Here is an 8,599-nt window from a genome sequence, read left to right as displayed (position 1 = left end):
TGCGATAAATAAATAACTTGATCGTTTATCTCACGAATACAAGGTGAGCAGTCCAGCGCTTCAGGTACCGGTCTAGGGTAAAATATAAATCATTGAATGATAAAAATCACTCCCATTTATTTTGAAACCCCAAGAATTTAAACCCGGATCCTTTTGTTCGGTAGCCAAACGCGCCACACTAAGGAGGCGGATAAATAAATAAATTTCACAACATTTTGAGTGTCTTAAATACATACTTGTTCACAAATCTGGGTTTCTCCGATGAGGATTTATTTTATATTTTTGACATATAAACATAGATAAAGAAGAATATGGAAGTTTGGGGATTTACATGGCTTACGACTTGTCATAGGCTACTCTGATTTTGGATGTCATACATATACGTATGACTTCTAAAATTTGAGTAGTGTGGTTGTCAATCATAAGTAGAATGGTGTATGTTACACGTGTGTAAAGTGATTACTTAACCAGCTTATGACAGGTTGTGAGCCCTGTAAATGCCCAGATTTCTTTATTCTTCTTTATTCATGTTGAGATGTTAAAAATGTAAAATAAAATTCGTTTATTAAGATTTATTTTTCTAAAATTGTAATGTTATCAATTTTTTACATTAAAAATATTGAGAAAAGGGTCTAAAAACGCCCTTCTACGACGTTCTGTGCGAAAAAGAAGGTTACGGTTGAATATGCGACACATAATGTATGTACGTATTAAATCAAATGTCATTGGATATGAGAAACTCATCGAACTTCAACTGCTACGAAACAACGTAGTTTCAGTGATCTTGGAGGTCTTCTCTGTCCATCGTTCAAACAATGTGACTAGCGAGATTAGCGTGTTTAGGAAACGTGCTCGGTCGAGACTACGAGTTTAGAAAATGTACCTGTGTGTATTTTGTCAGCAGAATATATTAATTTTCATGACCGCGGGGCACACTGATTTCCCACAGGTTTCCAAACGTTTTATAAAATAATACTCGTATCACTTTTTGCTTTGTTAACACGTTGGGTGCGACGCACGCGCCAGGCGCATGCATGTAACATTTTCCCCGGTGCGTGTGATCGAGTTAACATCGCGTCAATCTAATGCCATACCCTAAGCATCATTTGGGAGCAGGTTGGGGTCAAAGAAAGGATATTGTAAATAAAAACAGGTGATCCAAAATATTTTAACTGGTCGAAAAATTAATTGAGTTATTATGAGTCAAAAAGTAATTAAACAAAACTGTTTTGTAAGTTATAATTATTTCTTATTTCAAAGTCTTTATCAAGAGATAAGGATGTTAACATTTCCCTTCCGGTGTTAAATAAAACGCGCGTTCCAGTGTTGGGTGGTAACTAAACAATAAAATATTAGCGATTTTAAATTGGAAAAATACGGACAATCATAGCTAATCCCCTTAATTAGTTATAAACTTAGTAAATATCATAATAATCTAGATTTTTTTGCTGAAAACATTAAAAAAACAATCTGCCAACTCTCACGAAACAAGCATAGATCCGCTCTTGTTGGGACCTCGAGAGCAACTGACTGCTAGCTAGAGAACATTGAGCTTTGAGCTCTTCACGCTTACACAGTGCATGTATGCAAGAGTGAGATGCGAATATAGTGTAGCAGTTCCCGCACAATCTTCACGCGCTGTTTATATTTATAATACCTCCGATGTACCCGATAAATTGTGATTATTATTAATATTATTTTTTAAATCAATGTGTAAATATGTTATGGAGGAATACCTAAAATATTAGCCTTGTATTTACTATATTTATAGATATATTATGGTTATTAAAAGCAATGTGTGCTAGGTACACAACACCGGTAAGGGTTAAACATATCTCTTAGAGACCGTAAAACGAATCTTTGGATTAGGGAAAAGACCAAGGTAACAGATGTGGATTACAGAATCGCCAAACAAAAGTGGAACTGGGCAGATCATGTAGCACGTATGTATGGATAGATGGACAAAAAAGGTGCTCGACCGGTGGCCCAGAACAGGATGCAAAAGCGTGGGTAGGCCCCAGATGAGATGGTCCGATGACATTAAAAAAGTGGCGGGTCTGCACTGGAAGAGAGTCGCGTCCAACAGACAACTGTGGGAGTCCAAGAGGAAGGCATTTGTACAATACTGGACACAAGAAGAAGGTTAAAATAAGTAAGAGAGAGCTTTCCAAAAATATGAAATGAATGAAAAAAAATCATGAATAAATAAAGTATGTTCATAGAATTATGAAAAAAAAAATTGTTCTCATTTTATGTTAGATATTGCGTTTGGGATAAATAATTTGCATAAAACGAATTATTTTTATAAAATTGGATATGCTACTTTAATAACCGGACAACCGTCTTGGGGTCTTTTAAATTATTAAATATTTGTTCCAGGGAAAAAATAAAATGTGAACGGTTCACACGATTTTTTTATTAGTTATAAAATTTATTATTATTCGTATTTCACTCCAGTACTCTGCGATGCAATAAAAGAATCAGACTGGAAAATTACGATGGTACCACAAGAAGAAAACATTTGAATAACTGCAACTTGATGCAAGAAAAGATTGAGAAACTTCTAAAGAATATTTATAAAAATGTATTACTTAACAAAATGCTACGTTTCTCGTTATCACTGCACCCCCGCGCATGTTTGTATCGAAATATAGAACCGCGTTCGGTATTATCTGTTAGGAATTAGCAACTTGCACGCGACGCTGTCACCACCCTCGCAACACCCTCTGTCCACCCTCTGCAGCCGAGCTTCCGGGGTTGAAGTAAAGCCTTCCTAAGGAAATTACAGCACGGAGTTAGCATTATTGTTGTGACTGCGGCGACGAAAGCAACTTCCCGCTGAAAACTTTCAGCAAGTTATTTCAATAACACAATCCGTGAACCTGAATTCTATTCGCGTGTGACAATTCAATATTTTTTGTGCACATGTCATTGATAAACACATCGATTTTTTTAATGTAAATAATCTTATTGGACGATTGTCATCAAAGTATCTCTTTAAACTAAACAATCATTTGTTAAGTTTTTTTTAAATTTATAATTGTACAAGTGATTCCAGACTTTTCTATTTTTGGTGAGTTCTTAGAACAAAAAAGTTCTCGGTGCCAGAAAAGAGTATTGCCGGAAAGATGTTGCTGTACGATGTAAGTATACCATAAGTATTTATACATGTTAAAAATAGTTTTTAATTTAATTGAACCGTTAATTTATCCTGTCGTAATAATAAAATACTCTACTATGTTTACTATAGTTGTAATTTAAACTAAACTTTTACTAATTTTCAACGTCATAACTAGTATTATTTGTACTTATTAACATTAAATTATATCATATTACACAATGTTTTATAAAAGGGAGTTCTGAACACAATTTTAATTATTTACTAAAATCGAAAAAACATTTATGGCTAAAATAAACTAAAGGAATTAAACTACACTAAAAAATCAATAAACGGTTTTAACAATTTTTTTAATAGTAACTTTTTCACTGGATACTTCTAATTTTAATCCCAATAGCTTCATATTTAATAAATATTGTCGCCTGAGTACTTGTATGAATTATGAAACGCTTCACATTTTTTTCTAAAGATTTTTTCCACTGTTTAAAACCTAAAATATTTTTTTAAAATTAATGTTTTACTTAGTAAATACCACTAATTTTTAAAATCTACTGTGACACGTGTTTCGATGCATTCCGCATCATTTTCAAACACCGTATGCGTATACGGTGTCACAGTAGATTTTAAGAAATAGTGGTATTTACTGAGTAAAACATTAATTAAAAATGGATAGATTTTACCACAAAGTGACTGCCAAATCAATAAATTTTTTTTAAAAATATATTTGGCTATATTAGGATAATGACAGAATATTTAAGTAATTAAATGCTTTTAAAATTGTTTAAAAAAATCTAAAAACCTCTTAGTCATAATTTAGCACTTAGGTGACGGTACATGCAGGTAGATCCATAACATAAGTGTGTTATAGTGAAGAACATTTTACATTTCACTGACATGTGATAGTAATAATCAAATAATGAATAATCAAGATATATTTGTAATTCTATTTAACACTTAAATTATTATACTCAGTTACAAACAAAGGTCAAGTCATGAACAATTCAGAATATTTAGAAATACTAAACAATTTTAATTCTGATAAAACGTTAATTATTACCATGCTTTTTCAAAATACGTCACCATTAGTATCTATGTTTCCATTTACAAAAAAGTCCCGTTCCTAAATCCCCCCTCTATTTATTACCCTAACAACCTCTATATACGAGTGTACCTAAATATTTTTTTTGCTCGTTGGTTTTACTATTCACCTGTAAATGAAAACATCTGTACTTTTCGAAACTAGTCATGTGTAATTAATAAAACTCATTAAGAGGTATTATACAATAGTTTATTTAATAAAAATATTTGTCATTTGTTAATAAATACATTTGATAACTCGATCCAACGATAATAAATCAAGTAAATATTCTACTGCAAAAGCCGACAAGGCCAATAACAACGTTTGTTTAGATACATAAATTTATTTCTTGAATTGATTAATAAAATATTTAAAAAAAATCATTAATTGATTTGGTAGTGCACTGTGGTAAAATGAATCCATTATTAATTTAAGTTTAACTAACTAAATACCACTTTATAATAAAAAAAATTAAAAAAAACATTGAAACATAGAATTTTATAAAAATAAAAATTATTATAAACCCATAATTAACAACATGACAATGACTAAAGCCTCCCCCTATTGTCTTTACTCCCACTGATAAAAAATAAGAAATAATAAAATAATAAAAATCAGAAACAGCTCCTGTCGTGTTGTATTTCTGTAGCATCCATGATTTATTTAGTCTTTCTCTAGATGTCTTTCGATGAAGATCCATGGCGATCGTCTGGTTTACAATATGTTCAAGTTCTCTACGTCCTATCTGCCCATACCATCTCAATTGCCTTTGCTCTACCTTATTATTCATGTCAGTTACACCCAGGCTTCCACGAATACGTGAAATACTTATGTATAATACGAATGGTATATAATTCAATTAAATAAAATGATTAAAGCCTCCCATATATTGCCATGTTCCAACTAATAAATAAATAAATAAATAAAAAAAATAATAAATTAGTAAAAATAAGAAGCATCCCCTCTTCAACCTTCAACATACCAAGGACCCAACTCTAAAATTTGGAATTATCTTCACAAACGGTGTTTGAAAATGATGCGGAATGCATCGAAACACGTGTCACAATAGATTTTAAGAAGAAGTCGTATTTACTAAGTAAAACGTAAATTAAATATAATATTTATTAGTAAATCATTATTTACAAGTAACTCCTTTGCGGTATATTCGTACTTCGAGCGTGACCAACCACCGACACGCTATGAGGATTAGCCCCATTGACCGCAATGCTGCAGATAAACAAACCACTGTATAAATGTATAATACGCCAAGGGAAAGTTTCGCAAACATTCAATCTCCTCATTAACATAACTTTGTAGTGGTATCCAACGCCGCAAACGTTTTTTACGTCCCTTAAAAACTTTGGGACAATTACTGGTGGGTGGATGAAATACAGGCTTCTAGGACATTGTATTGCATTAGTTTAGTATACTACAATGTTTAATCTGGTATATTTGATATCAAGGCACTTAAAAGGGGACACATCAATCATTTCAAATATTTTTTAAAATATACCCATTCACAACATTTTGAGTGTGTCCAAATACTTGTTCACATACCAATAAAAGAGTTTCTGTTCAATAAAAAGCTTATTTTCATGTCACCAATAGATGTCTCTAGTGAAGTTCTAGCGATTCAAGAACAATGTTTCAAAATTGGTTCATGCATTTAGAACTTCTAAGAATTTGAGTAGTGTGGTTGTCAATAATGGGTAGAATTGGTGAATGTTACACGTGTGTAAAGTGATCATTTAAACTGGCCTATGACGGTTGTCATCCCCGTAAATGTCCAGACTTCCATATTCTCCTTCATCTTTGATGAGATGTCAAAAAATAATATGAATATACCCATTTGTTGGAATCACTGTGTCTCTAAAGAGACAAGCTTTATGAGAGAAGGAGAGGGAGAAAGAAGGTTTAAATCAAAACAAAAAAATATAAATATATGTATAAATATTTATAAATATATATATATATATATATATATATATATATATATATATATATATATATATATATATATATATATATATATATATATATATATATATATATATATATATATATATATATATATATATATATATATATATATATATATATATATATATATATATATATATATATATATATATATATATATATATATTTTTTTTTTAAACCTTCTCTCTCATATGCATTCCACTTTTTGTGACTTGATTTTTTCTACAGTCAACGCATCAGGTATACTGTACTATATATTTATGTTTATCATGGTCGTAATTTAAACTAAACTTTTGACGATTTTCAAGGTAGGTACTTCATAGCTCGCAGTATTTATACAGATTTGCACTATATTATATTACACAATATTTTATATGATGGTGTTGGGAGCGTGAATAAATTATCCATAAAAATCGGAAAATAATCATGTAACGTATGTGAATTATTTAAAAAAAATATATGAAATAGTAAAACTTGTAAAAGTTGTGGTAAAGTGATGTTTGAACCCTAAATCTCAAAATCTACTACCACGAGACTACAACCAGACTCCGTTTTCTTAATGAAGAATTTCTTCTATTGCATTAAATGCACAAGTTTTTCATTAATTGTCAATAAATAACTAAGCCTCAAGTCACGAAACATGGCGAATTCACAATCGTGATGGAATTTGATCATTATATTTATTTTTGCGTGACATACAATCCATTAGTTCACCATTAAATATCTTGAAAAATCTGTAATTAGGTTTACTTGGTACCTAGAGATGGTCTCATATTTTTGGAAAAGTGAAATTATAGTACGTACAACTTATAATTGGGATCTCACGATTTTACCGTAAGAATACGGAATCTCATATATTTCTACTTGATCTATCAGTAATATGTGCAAAATAATTTAAGATAATTTGTTATCATTATAAATCAATTCTTTTGGTTAAAAAAAATATGAGTTATTTTATGAAAATAATGGAAAACTTTAAATGGATTAAAATCGTTAAGGAAAGTTTTTAAAGTATTATTAGGGTATTTATGTAAATACATGAATTATAAATGCTGTTTTTATAGTTCGTTTACAGCTTTTAAAATATATAATTGTTAACTAAAAAAAATAAATCACGTGTAATTTCTATCTGTAGTATTCTATCCTGATAAGTAAAAATGCAGTACTTAAATATACCAACCAAACAAATATTTATAAACATGAATATTGTTTTCAAATTGATGATGAATTATTGTTTATTAAATACATTTTAAGGTAAAAAAACATTTTAACCTTAATTATTTATTTATTTATTTATTTTATTTTATTTATTTAAACTTCATGTACAGAAAATAAAAAGTACATTGGCGGGCTTATTGCTAAAAAGCAATATCTTCCAACCGACCAAAGACGGACTAGTGATATTGATCAAAACGTTTGATACCATATATAGCCGTTTGCAATCAGTGGGCAGATAGTACTTGAACATTAAAAAAAAAACATAAATTATAAATTGACATTTAAAAAGAATATCAAAGTTATCAAAGTTTTTATATAATTATTGTAAATATCATCAATTATTACTCTATATTTTTTTTTTAAATTTGGAATTTTATTGCTTCTTTCAAGTAACAAAAAAGTGATTTTATGATAATAAAATAGAATTTCCAATTAATTTTTAAATTGACAAAAATATCGGCGCAATCTAATTTTTAATTTCACTAACTTTATTGAAAAACTGCGATCATTTTGGAAGTGCACACTTTTGCACAGATGGAATTGGCGTATTTACGACCACCTAGATGAGTGGTTAGGTTAGGTAGTTACTAGGAAAAGCTGATATCGTGAAATGTTTCAAATTGAATAACCACTTGTTGGTTTGAGATCTCAAGCTTAAAGTTTAGTCGAGGGGTGAACACCCCCATATGCTGATGTGGCAGCGGTTAGGGGGATGGAGTAGTTATCAAAGTTTTTATATAATTGTTCACGTATGGAAGTACATCTACATGTAACTTTATCTACAGAAATATTACACATGAAATATTAAGGTAAGTCTAAGAAATTTGAATTACCAGTGCTTAAATCAAAGTTGTTAAAACAAAGTTCTATTCCCTAAATTACGGGGAATGTGGAAATTCCACGATATAAAATGTTTTACCTTTTTAATTATAATTCTGGTGATTTTGTTTCACAATTTGTTTTGAAATCTTAAAGAGTTTCGTGTTTCATTAAAATTGATAAAATACTAACTATACCCCACCGTTCGTTGTTATGGCTCAGTTTGGTTCAATGAAAATTTTCGAAAGAAAAAAGAAATTTTGGAAATCTATGATACGTGAAGAAAAATATGATTTGTTCATTCATCATGAATCATTTTAAAAACCATCAATAATTTGACCTAAGTATTATCTTATATTAATTTTCCATTCAGCTTATGGATGCCT

Source organism: Brachycentrus maculatus, unplaced genomic scaffold, assembly GCF_059751285.1.
Source record: "Brachycentrus maculatus isolate JH-2025_06_01 unplaced genomic scaffold, ASM5975128v1 h1tg000054l, whole genome shotgun sequence".
Lineage (NCBI taxonomy): Eukaryota > Metazoa > Arthropoda > Insecta > Trichoptera > Brachycentridae > Brachycentrus > Brachycentrus maculatus.
This window is presented reverse-complemented; position numbering follows the sequence as displayed.